This window comes from Callorhinus ursinus, unplaced genomic scaffold (assembly GCF_003265705.2).
Source record: "Callorhinus ursinus isolate GAN/ISIS: 27379988/994484 unplaced genomic scaffold, GSC_fseal_2.0 scaffold4, whole genome shotgun sequence".
NCBI lineage: Eukaryota > Metazoa > Chordata > Mammalia > Carnivora > Otariidae > Callorhinus > Callorhinus ursinus.
In genome coordinates, this window is record NW_027397066.1 from 40,329,307 (window position 1) to 40,350,350 (window position 21,044).

The window sequence follows — 21,044 nt, forward strand, 5'->3', positions numbered from 1 at the left end:
GGACATTACTTGAGGGTATTCTCTAGCAACAAGGATGAAAACCAATAAAGTAGATGTGAGAACACAAGAAACAGTGGAAATGATCCAAGAGTGAAAGGAAAAAGGCATCCCAGGATGGCAGCTGTGCACGACTAGACAATAATTCATCCTATTAAAACAGAAAATTAGTGAACTCCATGAAAGGAAGAAAGGAGTGGATTCCATTCAAAAGACAGAATAACTAAGAAGCTGGTTTAATGACAGGAATGCATGTGTTTCTCTTCTCAATAGAAAAAAAATTATGCAACAGAAAATTCCCACAGAATGCTGCTAATTGTCTACCCAGCTTTCCTCCCTTCCTCCTTGTTAAAGAAACCTAAATTTTTTCTTTCTCTTTTTTGAGTTATCAGGTGAGAAACACATGATTAGAAAAGGTAGCCTCTCCCCCAGACGCATGGGATGAAGTCATTACAGGTCTAAACTAAGCCTGGAAATCCCATTCTCCCTTGCCAGCAATTGGCCTGAGGAATCTCTCCTGTCCCACTGTGGAGAAGTGATTCATTTCAGGCCAATGAGACATGCAGGAAAATCACCTGGGGAGCTTCTTGAAAGATTTTTCCAAGATGAAAAGAGATCTGATGGGGAGGAAATTTGCTATAAAGGGTGTTACTGGGCAATTAGTGAATTTGAACACAGACTGTATATTAGATAATAGTATTGTATCATGGTAGACATGGAAATGTACCACCCACATCCAAAGACTCACCACCAGGTGTGAGGAGTATGATTAAGCTATTAGCTTCATCAGAGTTGGCTTCAGCTCTCAAGAGGAGGTCATGATAATCTCTGAACAGCTCAAGCTCATGACTGAGAAAGGCAAGGTACAGGCCAAGCAATTTCAAGCCAACACAGAACTCTTCTAATGGACAATCCTGACTCCAGATCTGCTTCTTCCTTCATCACAATCTGACAGCTCCACTTGCCCACTCCTGCTTCCTTCTTTTAGGAATCTTACTCCTGGCCTCAGCATCTGCTTCCCAGTGAACGTAAACGTTAAATTTCCTGAATTTAATCCTTATTCCATCACACGAGAAAGTCCTTTTCATAGATGACACGCAGTAAAGCATTTAAGAATAGTCATGATCTCTGCAGTTTTCTCTTAAAAGATTCCCCCCAAAAAACAACTATAGACAAAGATAAAGGAAAAAGCAAATACAGCAAAATGTTTATAACTGATGAATCGAGGTAAAAGACAAGAGTTCACATTAGTATTCTCACAATTTTGTAAGTTTTTAAACTTCTCAAAACTAGGGTTTTTTTCTTTTAAAAGGGGGGGGAAAGCTCGATGAATCAGTGCCCATCATAACCCCTTCTTCCTACCTTTTAATAAGTGAGAAAAAGATGCTGGGAGCAACAGTAACCACCCACAATAAAAGCAAGGTCAACATAATCAGCTAAGTCCCCCGTAGTTAGATATTCTGCAAAATGCTGCCAAAAGATACATCAGGAAAAACAACAACAACAACAAAAACTATTCAAGAAAGTCATGGTTCTGGGGCACCTGGGTGGCTCAGTTGGTAGAGCACACAGCTCCTGATCTCAGGGTCATGAGTTTGAGCTCTACGTTGGGCATAGAGATTATTTAAGAAAAATTTAAAATAATTAAAAAAAAAAAAAAGTCATGGTTCAAGTGTGGGAAAATGTGACATGATTTTGAGCAGCTGATGGATTACAGGAAGGGAATCTATCTGTCTCTGATGCGAGGAAGAGCAGTCTTCCATGGGCATGGAGTCAGGATAGTGGCATATAGAGAAGGAAAGGTCACCATAACTTCTCTGCTCTGCAATGAATATTTGCACAATTAAAAGACATCAGACCAACATAAAAACAAAGCACCAAAGACTTCATTAAGGTTACAGAACGGAATGTAAATGTTCTTGAACTTGTCAGTTTAAAAGGCACAGCTGACAGAAGTTGGAAGCTAGAGGGCAAGAAGGCAAAAGCAAAAAGGAGAAGCAGTGGAAAAAGAATAGGATATTAATTTTGAATCCCTTAAGACTAGAAATCCCTAGGGCGCCTGGGTGGCTCAGTCGGTTAAGCGTCTGCCTTCGGCTCAGGTCGTGATCCCAGGGTCCTGGGATCGAGCCCCACATCGGGCTCCTGGCTCAGTGGGGAGCCTGCTTCTCCCTCTGCCTCTCTCCCTGCTCATGCTCTCTCTCTCTCTGTCTCAAATGAATAAACAAAATCTTAAAAAAAAAAAAAGACTAGAAATCTCTAAACATATTCCACTTGACTCATTTTTTAACCGTTTTTATTGAGATATAATTCACATACCATAAAATACACCAGTTTATTCATCATTTTTAGTTAGGTTGTCTTTTTATTACTGAGTTGTTAGAGTTCTTTATAGACCTTAGATACAAGTCCCTTATTTGATAGAAATTGCAAATATTTTTCTCCAATTTGATGGGTTGTCTTTTTCACTTTCTTAATGGTATCCTTTGAGGCACAGAAGTTTTTAATTTTTATAAAGTCCAATTTATCTATTTTATTCTCTGTTGCTTGTGCTTTCAGTGCCCTTAGAAGGCTTCGTCTAGCTAAGGTCATTAAGATTTATTCATATTTTCTTCTAAGAATTTTATCATTTCTGCTGTACATTTAGGTCTATGATCCATTTTTAGTTAATTTGTGTGTATGATGGGAGAAGGAAGCAGTTCAAATTCCTTCTTTTGCATGTTAATCTCAAATCTCCGGGTGGCTCAGCACAATTTGCTGAAAAGACTATTCTTTCCCTATTGAATTTTCTTGGCACATTGTTAAAAAAAAAAAAAAAAAATCTATTGATCATGGAGTTTATTTCTGGATTCTCAATACTATCCAGTTAATTTCTACATACTAACACTCTAATGTGAAATCAAGATAGTATAAGTAACCATTTTAAAATGAACAGCTCAATACCACACAGGACATTCATGAGGTTTTCAACTAACACATCTAGTTCTGAAACATTTCGCCATCCCAAAAAGAAACCCATATCCATCAACCCATATCCATCCACCCATTCCCCATGGCCCTGGCAACCACTAATCTGTTTTACATCTGTGTGAATTTAACTGTCTGGGATATTTCATATCAGTGAAATCATAATATATGATCTTCTATTTCCAGCTTCTTTCACTTAGCATAATGTTTTTGAGGTTCATGCACTCTGTAGCATTTATCAGTACTTCATTGTTAGAGCTGAATAATATTCCATTGTATGGACATGCCACGTTTTGGTTATCCATGCATTAGTTGATGTACATTTGGGTTGTTTCTACCTTTTAGTGAATGTGAACGGCTATCTAAGTACAGAGCTACTATAAATATTCATGTACAACTATTTGAATACCTGTTTTCAACTCTTATGGGTACATACGTAGGAGTGGAATATCTGGTTCATATCCTAATTCTAGATTTAACTGTCTGAATAACCACCAAACTATTTCCCACAGCAGCTGTACCCTTCTACATTTCTACCAGCAATGTACCAGGGTAACAATTTCTCCAGATCCTCACCAACATGGGTGATTTTGTTTTCTGATTCATTTTCAAGGTGACATCCAGAACTCAACACAGTACTCCAGGTGTTTTCTGGATAGTACAGAACATAGTAAGACTAACACCTTTCCTCTTTGGAATCTCCTCCTCCTGCTATCAGACTATGAGTCTACGCAGCCTTCCTCGTAGTCACGTTACATTTTATATCCATATTGAGTTTATTACAGTAATTAAAATACCTAAGTTGCCTGTATTCCGCCACATCTCTCTCGCCCCTATAATAATGCAGCTGTCTCCTCAACCCATAGACAGGACTTCGTATCAAGCTCCATTAAGTTATGTTAGCCTTGGCCCACCATTTTAGTAAGAAATATTTTCAAAAGTTAACCCTAAAAAAAATTCATTTCATCCAAAAACTTGAAAAGCATAGTATCGATGTTTTTTTAAAGATTTATTTGAGAGAGAGACACCGAGAGAGAGAGAGAGAGAGAGAGAGAGAGAGGGAGAGAGAGAATGAGCAGGGGGAGGGGCAGAGGGAAAAGCAGACTCCGTGCTGAGCAGGGAGCACAATGCAGCATAATCCAGGATCCCAGGATCATGACCTGAGCCGAAGGCAGATGCTTAACCAACTGAGCCACCCTGGCACCCCAGTATCAATGTTTTTATTCACATTACAAAAACATGGACAGTAACCTTCAGCAACAGAAATTTTTCTCCAGTTGTCATCAATTCACTATTCACTAATGTTTAGAGTTGCTACTCAAGCAATCACATTTCCACCTAATTTTATGGTCATCCAGCCCACATTCTCCCACTTGTCAATTTCTCGCTAGAAAGGGTATAGAATGTCTGGCAGAAATTTATACTGTTATCCTCTGCATTCTCCAGACCCACAGTCTAATAATCCTACCTAAAAAGTAAGGTTAGGATAACATAGTCCATGTAACACTTTCCTTTAAAAATGTAATCACAATGTTTTTAGTGCATAAAACACAATGAACTCAGATTAAGTCATACTATGTTCCAAATCATATTTTGACATTTATATAACATCAAATATAATACAATGAAAAAAGCAGTATCACTTAAGGCAACGGAGGAAATAAAGAGCTCACGTGTTCTACTTGAGATTACCAAGACAAACGTGTTGTCAATTTACTGTAATTTAGGGTTATACATCTTTAAAATTCAACAGGAGTCTCTCCTCAACCATAAAATTCAATAGAAAAAAAAACATGTTCAGGCACCTGGGTGGCTCAGTTGGTTGAGCGACTGCCTTCAGCTCAGGTCATGATCCTGGAGTCCCTGGATCGAGTCCCGCGTTGGGTTCCCTGCTCGGCGGGGAGTCTGCTTCTCCCTCTGACCCTACCCCCTCTCACGTGCTCTCTCTCTCAAATAAATAAATGGATAAAATCTTTAAAAAGTTTATAAAAAAATAAAAACATTTTCCACATATGTTCACAAAAAATGAATGAGCAAATTTTAGGAAGTTTTGTGTTTCTAATAATATAGATTTTATTGAAATCAATTTCCCCAATTCCTTTAGGAGCACATTCCTCATTCAAGAATCTCTTCTATAAAGCCTTCTGCGGCGCCTGCATGGCTCAGCCAGTTCAGCATCTGCCTTCAGCTCAGGTCATGATCCCAGGGTCCTGGGATCGAGTCCCACATCGGGCTCCCTGCTCAGCAGGGAGTCTGCTTCTCCATCTCCCACACCCCCTGCTTGTGCTCTCTCTGTCAAGTGGGTGAATAAAGGCTTATAAAGCCTTCAGAGGCTGTTGCAGTCTAAAAGAGCCTCTCCCTACTTTGCCCTCTAAAGATACCTACTACTGTCCTTACCACGCTGACACCCGATGCTTGGTATTTACTGCTTGTGAACTGTTTGCTAATTTACTTATTGTCTGCAACAGTATCCCGCGGAGAACTGACGCTTTCTCAGTCTTTTCTAACCTCATCACAACCAACATAGTATAATGCTTATGAAAAGGTAAGCACTCAAATTCTTATATGAATTTATATCGCATATTATAGTTATAAACCTATACAGAATTAAAGTTAAACAGGAAGTCATCTCATAAAAATTGAAGGCATTTTAAGGTCTTGTGGTTCTTGGGGGTGACTGCAGTGTCTTAACTAAAAAGGAAAGCCGCATCAAGCAGGGGCTCCTCCAAGACAAAATAGCTGTGTACTTCAAGGTAGCGAGTAAAGAGGAGAAAATGAAGATACAGGCGAGGACAGAAAATGTGGAAGGAATGATTCTGGGGCTCAAGTGAAAAGAAGATAAAGGACACTTTTCTTTCTGAAAAGGGAAAACTAGGTACAGGGATATGTTGAAGTGGACAAGGGTTAAATTCAGAAGGTGGGTTTTTCTTTTTTAAGATTGTATTTATTTATTTGACAGAGATAGAGAGCACAAGTAGGCAGAGGGAGAGGGAGAAGCAGGCTCTCCGCTGAGCAGAGCCCGATGGGGGGCTCGAACCCAGGACCCTGGGATCACAACCTGGGCCAAACGCAGACGCTTACCCGACGGAGCCACCCAGGCACTCCAGCAGCAGGTGGTTTTAAGAGAGAAAGAGAATGTTTATTTAACTCCCAATATTTATTAAGAAAGCACTATATCAGTTTCCTGCAGTCCAATCAATTGCTGCAGTGACAAATTATCACAAACCTAGTGGCTTAAAATAACACATTCATTATCTTACAGTACCGGAAGTCAGAAGTCCAAAATAGCCCAGGTCTCAATGGGCTAAAACCAAATTGTCAGCAGAGCTGGGTTCCTTTCTGGAAGCTCTGAGGAGATTCCATTTTCTTGCTTTTACCGGTTTATGAAGGCTGCCCACCTTCCTTGGCTCTGGCACCCTTCTATCTTCAGCGCCACCAACAGACATTGGGCTCCTTCTCATGATGCCACCATCTCTCTGGTCCTGACTCTCCTGTCTCCTGCTTCTTTTAAAGATTATATGAGGCCCACCCTAATGTAATAACCCAGGATACTCTAGTTTAAAATCAGCTGCTGAGCAACCTTAGTTCCACCTGCAACCCGAATGCCCTTCAGCTGGGTAATATAACTCTCACAGGTTCCAGGGATGAAGATGTGGAGGGATGCCATTATTCTTTCTGCCACAAGCACTATGCTACGTGCCTCATTTATATCTCTTAATTTAATCCCCACAACAACGCTATGGGGGAAATCATGTTTTACTCATTTTATACATGAGGACTCTGAGACTACCCATAACACTTTGAGAGACTTGAAATAACAGCGCAAACAGCCAGGCTTATGAGATACTACTATAACAATGTTTGTGGAGCTGCACCAGTGGAACCAGGATTCAGATAACACAGCCTGCGCCGGCCTGTTTCTCAAGCCCTCACTACCCTCTCTTCTGCTTGCGCGCGCGTGTATATGTGTTTTGGGGTGAAGGGAAAAAGGCTTTTCTTGCCCCCTACTTTAACCAAAACCATCTCTCCTTTCATCACTAGAAATCTCTGTGCATGATTTTGTTTAAAAAGTGTTTAAATCTCTGCACACCATGCTACATAATGTTCCATTTAGGCTTTGGTATATGAGAAGAGGTCATATGACAGTATGTTAAGAAACAAGGCTAAAATTACGTGATTTGTAGATTCCTTCCTAAATTGTATAATTTTAGGCTCCAGATTTGAATATATAAATTATTTTTATAACTATTTCAATCAGATAAATTCCTCAAAGCATAATATATTGGGCTAGAGATTATCAACATTTTAAGATATCTTGACACATATAACCCATTATTTTTCAGGACCCCATCAACCATATAGGAATGGATCCTTTTTGGAAAAAATGATGACCGGGGCAATATAATTGACCTCCAGGTATCCTGCCTCATTTAATAATGAACTCTTATGGTATTCCTTCACTCTCCCCTAAACACTTGGGTAACAATAATTTTCTTTGTATGTCCTCAAAAAAGGCTACAGACCAGGATGGAGATCCTGGAGAGTCTGTGATTGATGGCAAAAGCCTTGGTGTTAAATTGTTGGAAATGTCTTGATTGAACTTTTACCTCTAGAGCAGCCATTTTTAATCTTCTCAGGATCATGGCCTCTGCTTTGAAATCTGATAAACCTATGGACCTCTCACTAGAAAAATGCACATGAACACATACCCAAAATTTTTCATACAACTTATTTTACTGCATTTTAAATCTGCTGCCATTACAGACCATATAAAACTAATCTTTGCAAGGGTATCTGTACGTCTCACTTTTGGTTTTGTGCCAAAATCTGCTACACCCAGGAATAAAAATCTAAAGTATGCAATAAAACAAAGCAAACTTTAATTATTTTTGACAAATAGATACCAAACTAATGATGATGGCTGGCTGTAGAGTCTCTGGCACCAAAGCACAGTTCTAACAAAAAACCCAACACTTGTACATTATTCTCCAAGGACAGCTGGGAAAACATGGGTGTCAGAGAGAAGGCTCAGGTCCCAACAGTAAGGAAAAATAATACTGACTGAATTTAATGAGTGTTTCCCAAAACAGTAACACTTTATACTTGTATATACTTATAAAAAGGAAAGATATGAGATTTTTGTTTTTTTTTAAGTAAGCTCTATGCCCAATGTAGGGCTTGAACTCACCACCCTGAGATCAAGAGTCTCATGTTCTACTGATTGAGCCAGCCAGGTGTCCTTAGGATAGATAGTTTTAGAAATTGGGAAATATTAAGATAAATTGAAATATCTGAGAAAAAAAATCATACCAGACCTACTCTGTTCCTACTACTTAGAGATCCAGAATGTATTAAGTTCAAAGTGGAGTACATGTACCCCCAGAGGCAGGGTGATCATGCCACTGGTGTGAAAAGAAAATACTGTAAGACTGAACATATGCGTTACCTTAAATTTGAAACTGAGCTTTACTCATATTCAATACGTGAAACCGACACAGGCACCCTCTCTGGTCCTGCGTCAGGCGGTGTCAGCCTTGCGGCATTTACCTGAAGAATGCTAGTCACACAGATTGGCTCACTTGACCTCCAGTCTACCTAGAGGCAAATGGAAAAGCACCCTTTTTAGCAGTTTGGGGGCAAGCAGAGTCGTGGAAATACAAGACTTCCCCACAGCATCATTCCAGTGTCCGTTCTTCCTGGACGACGAGGCTTCTTACTCTGTCTTCCCAGGCCTGAGTTGCAGTCTCGGTGTGTCTGGCAGTTTCCAGAGCATCTGGAGGCTGCTGAGGTGGCCCAAGCTCTGAGCTCCCCTTATGGGTTACGTCTGTACCACAACCCTAAAGCAACTGTTAGGCCTTTCCAACAACTCTGTAAGCACCTCATAACCTGATTAAATCACTTCTTTTGTTTGTGGCACTGAATACACACACACAGTATCCCAAAGGTGTGTCTCTTAAGGTCAAAGTCTCCTAAAGGAAAGGTGGCCATTCCACACCCTGGAGGGGCTGTCTGTGATGCCCTCACCTGATGGCTCACTTTTAGCAAACTGCAATATCCTGCAGCTTCCTTGGGCCCAATTTAGTACATTTGCAGATCTCATTAGAATTATGATGTTACTCACAAATGGGTTTTAAAAGATTTTTGTAAATGAACGAAGGAAGAGAGAGAGACAAACCAAAAAAACAGACTCTTAACTATAGAGAACTGGTGCTTGGGGGTAGGGGGGATGAAATAGGTGATGGGGATTAAAGAATACACTTGTCTTGATGAGCACTAAGTAATATACGGAAGTGTTGAATCACTATATTGTACACCTGAAATGAATATAACACTGCATACTCACTACACTGGAATTAAAATGTCTAAAAATTAAAATAAATAAAAATAAAAACGGTCAGAATTGGATACTTAGCTATACCTATAATAAATAAGAAAGGGTTTTTGCGAAGAAAGGCAGATTAAACATAATAAAACAAAATAGAAGCACAACACAAGAAAATGGTAGAACTGCCAAATGCCTGTTAAAATACCAGTGCTTTAACAAAACTGTAAGGTAAAAGAGTGATTATCTTGTAAACTGTAAAACTATACAACTTTTAGAAGAAAACAGGAAAAAAAATCTTTGAGGCCTAGGACTGGATGAAGAGTCCATACGACACTAAAAGCACAATTCATAGAAGAAAATGACTTGAATGCACTACATGGAAATTTCAAACTTTTTTGCTCTATAAGATACCGGTTAAGAGGATGAAAAGTCAAGCTTGGATGGGAAGAAAATTTTGCCAATTGCATATCTGACAAAGGTTTTATATCTAGATGACAGAAAGAACTCTCAAAGCTCAACAATGAAAAACAATCCAATTTGCTCATTAGGGAAACAATTTGCCCATTAGGGAAAGGCAAATTAAAACCACAATGAGATACCACCACACAACTATTTAGAATGACTAAAGTAAAAAAATAGTGAAAATACCAAATTCTGACAAGTGTATGAAGAAACTAGATGTTTCATACATTGCTAGTGAGAACATATAGCCACTCTGGAAAATAGTCTGGCAGTTTCTTATAAAATTAATCATACACTTACCATATGACCCAGCAATTGCACTCTTGGCCATTTATCCCAGAGAAATGAAGACTTAGGTTCACACAAAAACCTATGCATGAATGTTCACAGCAGCTTTATTCGTAACCGCTAAAAACTGGAAACAACTCCTATGTTCTTCAACAGGTGAATAGTCAAATTGTAGGGTGGTACATCCATACAATGAATACTATTCAGCAATAAAAAGAAATGAACTACTGATACATTGGATAACTTGGATGGTTTTCTAGGGCATTGTGCTGAGTGAAAAAAAGTCAATCTCAAAAAGATACATACAGGAGGATTCCATTTATGTAACATTCTCAAAACGACACAATTACAGAGAAGAACAAATTAATGGTTGCCAGTAAACAGGGACGGGGGAGTGGAAGGGACCTTGAGCTGCATGAGGGAGTTTCTTGGCAGTGATGGAACAGTACTGTATCTTGATTGTGGTGGTGGTGAAATGAATCTAGACATGAAATGTTATTAATTGCATAAAACTACACACACATACACATGAATGAGTGCATTAAAAACCATGAAAACTGAATATGGCTACTTAACAGTATTGTACCAATGCCAGTTTCCTGATTAAACATGGTTATTAATGTTACGTTACGTAAGATATTACACTGGGGTAGCTGAATGAAAGTTACACGGGACCCCCTGCACCATTTTCACAACTTCCCACGAGTCTATAATTGTTTCAAAATAAAGTTTTTTTTAAAGTGATGATATTCAATCATACTTATTTTTAAAATTACTAATATTTTAAGTGGAATCAAAAACATGAAAATAATACATTTTAAATTGTTCTAAAAGGTTTTTCATCTTTATCTCATTATTTTTTATGAATGTCTTACTATGTACAGTATAAATAGTATATAGTTTACAACAAACATACATATGGGGAATGCAGAATACAGTTCTTTATACCGCTGGGGTGTGGCAAAAAAATGTGCAGACCTCTGTTACAGAAGCTACAAAAGTCTGAGATTTCTATCCTTTCAAAGTTTTACTTAGGGAAGCATATACAAGAACAGGACAGACACCGGACTGAGAATCAAAAAGAACTCTATTCTATCCATAGTTTAAGCAAGTCACAATCTCATGGTCATCCACAAAATGTAGGAGTTGTATTAGATCATTCCCAAGACATTCCAGCTCTGAAAACGTTGTAACTCCATGAGTTCTACAACAGGATAAAGGGCAGCAACCATAAAGAAATGTATGGCTAAACTCTAACCAGTATTTACTGAAAGTATACCAAAGATTCAGTATTGCCAGGAATATTAAATACAAGACATAGTCCAGGTTATCATTAACACAAACATAGAAAACAGCACCTACAAAGACAATTTTACCTCAAAGCAAATAGATTACCAGAAGATCCAGTTGAAATATAAATATGCATATAATAGGCAAAGGTGGCTATTTTGCATGCAGCCGCCTTGTTGTTGAAGGCCTCTAACTTCTGCTCATGGAATTATATGAGGCTCTGTATTGTAACAAAAAATACAGCAGTGCATTCAAGTATCCTGGTGTACGAGCTTGGGGATTATGACAGTTCTCTCAAGAAGCAGAGTATCAAGACATCCGGGAAGCCTGGGTGGCTCAGTCAGTTAAGTGTCTGCATTCAGCTTGGGTCATGATCTCAGGATCCTGTGATTGAGCCTCGTGTTGGGCTCCCTGCTCAGTGGGGAGTTTGCCTCTCCCTCTCCCTCTGCCCCTCCCCTACTTCATGATCTCTCTCAAATAAATGAATAAAATCTTAAAAAAAAAAATCAAGACATCCAAGAAAGAATTATTTTCCTTTTTCCCCATCCACTTAATTATTCACCATCTACTTGAGTTAGACTAAGACAGAATTTTAAGAGGTCCATTATTCAGGGGTTGTTACACCACCTGCTATCCAGAAACATCAACTACCTGAAACAGAGTCCAAAACCAGGAAAGAAGCTAGAGTCCTCTAAGCAGTAAAAATCAATATAACAAGTCCTAGCACTAAAGCCCCATGCTTCTTTGGCTCCTTATTCAGAACCTTCTATCATTTTTACCCACCATTCCACAAATGTGGTTATGGGTTCTACTCATGGCACACTAAAATATCAAATTAGAAAGGCAAGAAAAGTACAGTAAGCAGGTATAATGAGAGCAGAGAGATACAGCTAACAGTAAAGTAATACGCAAACCAATCCCCAAACCAACACGATTTAGAAAGGAATAGTTTCGCCAACAAATGAACAAACTACGGTGGTCTGTAGATTGCTGACTGAGGACACTAATGGCTGGAGCTCTTCGGCAAATAAATCATTGTGCGTTCCCTGGTGCCCAAGACACACGAAAGGAACCACCAAAGTGATATTTTTTAACCAGTATTATAGACAGCATAATCCATCTTGTATTTTTAAACAGAGACACAAAACTGAAAACTGTATTAAATGATCTTTCCAGTATTCTTTAGTATTGAACTCAATTACATCACATCTGAATTTTACCATGAAATAGAGATACATCAAAACTCAAAACAGAACAAAATGAAACATGGAATCCTGAGAAGTTGAAATATTATGCTGAAATTCATTCAGGCAACAAAGCATACATGGAAATATTTTATGAACTAAAAAGTGAGGCTGCATTACAGTAAGTGAGTGAACAAACTACTATCCTTTCCTCATCGATTCCCAGATGCCCTTTAATAAATAAAACAAACAAAACACAACATACTTCAACCCCTCTGCAGTACAGATGCTCTCAACTAGAGATGAATCTTAACAATTGCTGTCACCCAACAGCAAGATGTAGTTGGTGAAAATCTTATCTCCTGGAAAGATCAAGAAAGCGGCAGCATCAAAGTGTCTTAGGTCTGACCAAAAACAGTCATTCAAAAAAATCTTTCTTTTTTTAAGATTTTACTTATTTGACAGAGAGAGAGCACAAGCAGGAGGAGCAGCAGAGGGAGAGAGAGAAGCAGGCTCCCCACTGAGCAGGTAGCCTGAGGCAGGGCTCCATCCCAGGACCCTGGGATCGTGACCTGAGCTGAAGGCAGATACTTAACCGACTGAACCATCCAGGCGCCCCTCATTCAAAAAATTTTAAAAAGACAAAAGAAATGATCAGAAACCTGTAAAACTATAATCAATGGAGATAATTACAGAAAATTCTCATAACTAAATTGCATCCTTTTACCTTAAAAGATAGCACATTTAATTATCACAATAGTTACTAAGCACTCAATAAATTTAGCTATTATTATTTCAAGATGACAAATAAGGACTACTAGAGCTAATGAAAATATCTATGATCATACTGATCAGGCTATCAATAAGCATTTATTAAGTGCCTACAAGGTCACCAGCACTATGCGGTAACAATAAAAGTTCATTACCATGACAGAGACAGAGAGAGAGAATCCAAGCGGACTGCCAATAAGCACGACGCTTTATGCAGGGCTCGAACCCAGGACCCTGGGATCATGACCTGAGCTGAAATCAAGAGTTGGCTGCGTAACTGACTGAGCCACCCAGGCACCCCTCAACTTCTTTTAAAGTATGTCCTTTCTTTAGGTGCAGCAGGCAGATATTTTGACACATAAATTATTTACTTGTTTAGAGTCACCAAATGATTAAATGAATATAAAAAACTGTCACCAAATGAGTCTTGTAATTTTCATAGGAAAAGAAAACTTTTCCCATTACTCTCCAGGCTTAGGTAGAATAAGGATTGTAGATAAAATGCCTCTTAAAATCCTTCTAAACTTGGAGCTACACACATGATGAAGGAACCTCTTTCCTAGGATTTACATACATTGAAACGGATCAGTTTATACAGAAATATACATTTATTAAAATGCTACCTTTCATTTATATTAAATGTTCAGAATAGACAAACGTATGAAGATGGAAGGTAGATCAATGGTTAGTTACCTAGGGCTGGTGAGGGAGGTGGGGAAGGTGAATGAAAAAGTTCTAAAATTCATTGTGGTGGTGGTTTACAACTCTGGAATATACTAAAAGCCACTGAACAGAACACTACTTTTTTACTTTACTTTTTTTTAAAGATTCATTTATTTGAGAGAGAGGGTACGTGCGTGCACACATGAGCAGGGGAAGGGGTAGAAGGGGAGGGAGAGAAACAAGCAGATTCCCACTGAGCACGAGACCAATATGGGGCTAGATCTCAGGACACTGAGGTCATGAGAGCCAAAATTAACAGTAGGCCACTTAACCGACTGAGCCACCCAGGTGCCCCTGAATTGTACACTTTAAATAGGTGAATTGTATGGTATGTAAATTACTACATCTCCATAGAGCTGTTTTTTTTTTTTTTAAGATTTTATTTATTTGAGAAAGAGAGTGTGAGAGAGAAAGCATTAGCAGGGGGAGGGGAAGAAGGTGAGAGAGAAGCAGGCTCCCCACTCAGCAGGGAGCCCAATTTGGGACTTGATGCCAGGACCCTGGGATCGTGACCCGAGCCAAAGGCAGACGCTTAACTGACTGAGCCACCAGGCGCCCATTAAGATTTTATTTTTAGGCAATCTCCACACCCAATGTGAGGCTCAAACTCACAACCCTGAGACCAAGAGTCACATGCTCCACCAACTGAGCCAGCCAGGCACCCATGTTATTTTAAAATTTTAACTCTTCACAAAATTTGACAAATTATAATTACTGCATTATGGTCAAACTCCATAGGATATACCCCTCTGTCAGATATTCTTCCTGACCTGGCTGACCTCATCACTGACAGTCCTACACAGTCCTTTTATTAACAATCCAATTCTTTCCCAACAAATACAAACATCAAGCAACAGACATGGGGGGAGAGGTGCAGGGAAGTACAATTTATAAAAGTTAAAAATAATTCACACAGTATTTTTATGTAAGTGGTTTTTCAAAATGGTTATTTTCATAATATAAAAAAAATCCTGATAAAGGCATCTATTTATTATAGCATTTTGATTTTAAAAGAATGTTACTACTCTATCAGCAAACTGCCCATTATCTGTCAGCATATAGATGTAGTCTCATAATGGCAGTCTTTGAAATGGATGACCCTTGTAGAGTGTAAGGAAAGATACATTTATATTTATAGAATTTCAAAAATATTCTGCCCCATAAGAAGAACGGGGTTTAAATAAAAAAACAAAAACAAACAAAAAAAACACCCCTAGAGCTCACAGATTTATTTAACAGTGTCCATGAACCCCAAGCCACCTGGGATGGAAGACCATGTTTGTTTGCTAGCATACTTTGGAAGAAGCTATGCAGAACAATAAACAAAACTGAATAATAAATTCACTTAGGTGTGTACTTTTTACAGTACTTTTAATCCACATGTACCACTCTATTTAAGGATCCTACTCAGAGGACCTCACAACTTGGTAAAGGCAGACTTAATCTTATCTTCAATGCTAGGCAATGTACACAAAGTAGGTGCAGTTCTCAATAAAAAATTGCCAAATGAATGGAGATTTCTCAGCTGATTAAGCCAACTGGCTGCTTACTATTTAGGAACCTTTGGAAAACCTTTTTCCCCACTAAGTTAGCTTAAAGAAGCACCTAGAACAATAGAATCTTATCACCCACTTCATCAGCCCAAATTGTAGCTCCCTTTTTATAATGAGCAACATAAGATTTGAGTAAAACCTCTGTATGTGATTTGATCATGAAGAAATGTCTTCCCACATTCCTCCTTGGGCTACTATGAGCGTCTGTTGGCAGTCTCGAAGCAATTTTTAATGCTCTCTAGAGATTAAAAGAATCAATAAATGAGAAGAGATTAAGCTTAGGAGTACTTACTCCAAAAATATTTTAGGGTAAAGGCAGGTAAACTGTTCAGGGACACCGGTTTTGACCAGTTTTTGAAACGTTTTGAACACAAACATACTAGTGGTAGCCTTGTACTCAAAAGCATGTAAAGCTCTGGTGATAAGGAAAAAAATGGTTTACCTCTAAACACACACACACACACGCTTTCCCCAAGTAAAACAATTTGAACTTCTTTACAGCTTATGGTTTTTCAGAATACTGGTGGGATGGGCACCGGGGTGGCTCAGTTGGTTGGGCGACTGCCTTCAGCTCAGGTCATGATCCTGGAGTCCCGGGATCGAGTCCCGCATCGGGCTCCCTGCTCGGCGGGGAGTCTGCTTCTCCCTCTCCCTCTTCTTTTTTTTTTTTTTTTTTCACAATGGATATTACTCATTTATTCCTATAATTACATAATCACTAATGAATATGTACATCTGTTTCTAAACTTTTAAAATGTACTACAATAGGGGTGCCTGGCTGGCTCAGTCAGTGGAGCATGCAACTCTTGATCTCGGGAGTTGTGAGTTTGAGCCCCATGTTGGGAGTAGTGTTTACCAGAGTAGTGTCTTCTGGTCCCTTCCCTCACAACCATCCAGGGCTCTTTCCCTTCATCCAATAAGGTAATCACATCTGGTTTAGAAATGGAAGGTTCTCCTAGTGAGATGAAATTGCTATAATTCTCCCACATCACATCCCTATGTAAGTCCCTCTGAGCTGAGTCCAGGAATTCCCATTCTTCCTGTGAGAAGTCTATGGCCACGTCCCTGAATGTCACTGAACCATGGGCCATGGTTTTGAAATACAAGAACTGGTCAGTCCTTTTCAAGATTTCTCTTTTGGAGAATTGCAGAGCCCTGATAAGCCAGATCTCTCCGGGCCAACACCAGCAAGAAAGCCGGAAGGAAACCTCCCTCTCCCTCTTCTTGACACTCTCCCTGCTCTCTCTCTCTGTCAAATAAATAAATAAAATCTTAAAAAAAAAAAAAAAAGAATACTGGTGGGATAACAAAAGTGCTCAAGTACTTTAAGCAACAGTAAAAAATAAATCAAATAAATAAATAAATAAATAAATAAATAAAATAAAGAGGAGAGTACCTAGAACTTTTGTTAATGGTTTAGCAAAGTCTACAATCATAACAAACATAACCATACTGTAAGTCAGAGCATAGTTTGTGCTGTAAAAGGGTTTTATAAGAGCAAGTAGAAAGAGCAATCACTTATGATTAGAATAGAAGAGCTTGCAGACAAGGTGACAATTGAGCTGGGTCAGATGGATGATCTCTCTAGCGAGGTAACTACAGTTGAAATTCAGAGCACTTGCTCTGCCCCCAAAAAAATATTTTATAGATAAAAATAGTCCAAGTAGAGAACATACACCCAGCCAACCCCCAAACATAATTTTTCTTTTAAAATTTCTTTTAAAATATAAAACCTGCTATATAAAGCAATGAAAACTTTCCCACCTCACCTAGATTTCTTCTATTATTCCACTATCTCTTTACCATTTGAGCATGAATCCTGTGTCCCTGTCACTTTGCACTTGTTACTGTGCTGAGATATACATGGTCTTTTTCCTATGGATGATAATTTTGCATCTTCCATTAAACTGTTATACCTTTGAGAGCAATAACCGTAATCCATTTCTATTTTATCTTTCCATACTTCTTAAATAAATACATACTCAACAGATACTGTTGACAGATTAAACCTAGTTCGAACAATTGTGACAATAAGCTATCACTATCACAAAAAATGTCTGCGGAACAGATATTATAAACAATTAAATCACATTTTTGCAAAAAGAACAAAAAGTATCTAGACTAATAATATCTACACCCAAACATTGAACTAACTGCTCTGCTTTAGTGTAACTTGTTCAGAAAGGGTGCACGTTTAAAAAAAAAAAAATTAAATCTCTCAAGCAGCCTTTATATCACATTATCTTTCTTTGTCACAAAGTCCTAAGACAACACTGTTATTGTGACACAGTGAATCTGTAGAGAAATGAAGGACAGTCCTAGTTCCCAAGGATCTCAAGGGACAGTTCACAACTCAAGAAATGTCCTGGCAATGTGTATACATAAGACAATGTGTTTAAAACAATATGAAAAGCACAAAGGAAAAATGTTTTCCAGGAAGCATAGCCTAGCTATTTCAAAGATAATTCTTTCTGAATGTGCTCTTTTAAAAGTTCAGAAATTCTCTCCTCTATTGTTGAAGCTGGAAGTAAACAAAGATAGAAATTTGAAAACTTGTTTTAATCTTCTACTTAACTATATTATGAGATGGAAAGGGAGATTATGCCTGCAAGCTTGCCTGACATCCTTATCACAGAACGGGATCAAAGGGGAGGGATAAGAGGAATATAGGTGTAACAATGCCAGATACCATCAAGAATACTACAAAAGAACACGTTTTTGTGTGTCTGCACTTCCTAAATTCTGTGGGAAGAATAAAGTACTTCTCATTCTTATCCAAAATTGGCTTTCAGTTTGCCTGGTTTCTCCTTTCTTGTTATTGCTGAGCGTGTGAACTGATAACGTTCCACACCACTCAGAAAGTTACTATATAGTGTGTTAATCAAGGAACACTTCAGGACGTTTAGTATTGCTTTAAAAAAAAAAAAAAACCACTGAGCTAGGCATTCCAACAAAATTCACTCTTCCAAAAGAAGTAATTTTACAAAATAACTCAGAATGGAAGACAGGATGGAATGCTATTTTTGATGAGTAGCAAAAACAAATAAAAAAAAGACTACAGAATAACACACCCACTGCTACTTTGTTTATAGGCTTGTAACTTGCACATGCAAGTACTCTACAAAGTATTGCTCAAGAAGAAACTGTCAAAAATGAATGCTTATGAAAACATTCCTTTTCTAAATAAGATCTCTAACAAGGGCTGCGATGTTTCTAAATTATTTCTTTAGCGAGTACTGACAGGTAGAGCAGAGCAATAATGCTCAGGATGAGAAAAAAAACCTCTTGTTTTATCAACAGGTAAAAGTTGTTACTAATTATAATGCCTATGAGTTCAATAGTAGAAATTACGGTAGTTATCTGCTAGACAGAACAGTACTTTACAAAACTGATTATTCCTGAAAAAAAGTACTTTTTTCCTAATCCTACAGACCCTAACAATCTAGTAGGTTGGTTTTGTTGTTTTCCTTCCAAAAGAACCTCCGCCAGTAAGTCGAGGTAACCTTCCGCAGTTCAAAGGTTAAGGCAAATTCAGCTCTATGTAGAGTTCTTGCTCCTCATCAACATAGCTCCCCCCCCTTTTTTTTTTCTTTTTTCTCTTCTCATATTATTTTGGCCTGAGGAGAGGTTAATGCTCCGGTATAATTGCAAATCCATGAGGGAAGCGATTTTAGGTGCCTAGGAATGAAACTGGGATGGGAAGAACGATCGACAGCAATCAAGAACCAGCTCGCCCTAGAAATCATCCTCTCCATAGAGGAAGAGAGTCTCTGCCCAAAGAACCTGCTGCCTGAAAGCCACAACTTCCATCAATCTGCAAAGAAAAGTTGCAAGAGCTCAGCGTCCGGGTAGCCCGCGCCGGTGCGGAGACCGAAGTCAGCAAAGACACTCATCAGGCCCGGGCGGCCCGCGAGCCCGGGCTGCGGCGTCGGTGGGGCAGACTCCGATTCCGGCAGGCTCCGGGTCTGGGGGTGCGACCGCGAAGAGTGGGCGGAGAAACAAGAGCAAAGGAAAAGAGGGACAATGCTGGGCCCGGCCAGCGACTCCGCGCGCTCCGAGGGTCCCCCAGCGCCTCTTCCCGCCCGGGGCCGCCAGCTGCCGGGCCAAGTTTGCTCCTCAGCCCTTCCTTCACGACCGGGGTGGCGAAGCCGTGGCCGCCGGCCTCCCTCCGCCTGGCCGCCGCCGCCGCCTTCCTCCCCGCCGGGCGGCTCCCGCGAGGAGGCGTCGCGCGCGAGAGGAGTCGCGCGCGCGAAGGGGCGCCGGGCGCGCGAGGGGCAGGGGGCGCGCGAGGAGAGGCGGGCGCGCGAGGGGCAGGGGGCGCGCGAGCCAGCGGCGCGCGCGCGGGAGCGGGGCGCGCGCGGGAGCGGGGCGCGCGGCGCTCCCCGAGGACCCGCTGCCGGTCCGGCGGGTTTTCGGTTGAAGCGGGGGCTGCGCCGCCGTTTACGGTCCGTTAGGAGTCTTTGCCCGGGCGGCGCAGCCTGCCAGCCATCCTGGCCCACCTCCCCCTCGGCTCCCATCAGGAAGGGCAGCCGGGCGAGGGCCGGCGACCTCGTCTCCCGCCAGGGCTGTGGCCGCCGGGCATCCCGGCGCCTGCCCCTGGGGCTGGAAGAGAAAGTGAAATGAAGCGTCTTTCCCCAGGCAACACCTACCAGTCCCCAGTCCAAGTGCAGCTGCCTCGCTCCTCGGGCGCCGCCGGTCCCCGCCCTCGGGCCCCGGGCTCCGTTCTCTTGACAATGGCGCGTTCCCTTTAAGGAATAATCCGATCGGAACCGATGTGTGGTTAAACCTCCGACTCTGATTTTAACCGGATTTCTCTCTCCCCCTGAGCCCGACGGACGCCCGGCGGTGCTGCGAGCTCTTCCCACCCCTTCCCCGCCCCGCCTACTCCCTCGCCTTCCTGATTGGCGAGAAACACTACAACAGGAACAGCAATCCTCGCACTCCACTGGCCGGTCTGGCCGCCGCTCACCGCGGCCCCCACCCCCACCCCGCCCCTTTCCCCGGGTTGGCCCTTCCTCTAATCACTCTCTGTCCTCTACTCCATCGTTGCTTTGGAGAACTGGCAGTCAAGGCTCATCCTCCCGCCTCCGGAAAGCGAATTTTATTTTTATTGGTAAAAGGACATCTTCCTGTGCACCTGATTGGGCAAGGAAGGAGTTAGTCTGCACGCCCCTTACCCATTATTGCTCTCCCTTTACGGGTCTGAGAAATACAGCTGCAAAGTCCTCCCTACTTTGCCTTCTTCTAAGCGCCTTTCCCTTTAAATGGTGGTAGGGGTCGTGGACAAACTCACAGCCTGTATTGGGGAAAGCGGGGAAGGGAGAAGAGAAAAAATCAAAATCTTCTCAAGTTGAGTAATATATCCGGAGCTGGGATCCTGCGGAACCTCAGCATGCTGTCTAGTGAATGGAGTGGTGAGAGTGAGAATACCTCAAATTCTGGCACTAATTCCTCTTGAGATTCGCTCAAGTTTTCACCAACTGCCCA

General features: G+C 40.6%; 1 protein-coding gene across 3 annotated transcripts in view; it reads right to left on the reverse strand.

Moving 5' to 3' along the window:
* Positions 1-20,419, reverse strand: part of FRYL (FRY like transcription coactivator) — a 252,038-nt gene extending 231,619 nt beyond the window's left edge. For all 3 annotated transcript variants that reach the window (XM_073891643.1, XM_073891641.1, XM_073891642.1), the window contains exon 1: positions 20,207-20,419. The gene's annotated coding sequence lies outside the window, so the exon portion shown is untranslated. The remainder of the gene's footprint in view (positions 1-20,206) is intronic.
* Between the last annotated feature and the right edge of the window lie 625 nt (positions 20,420-21,044).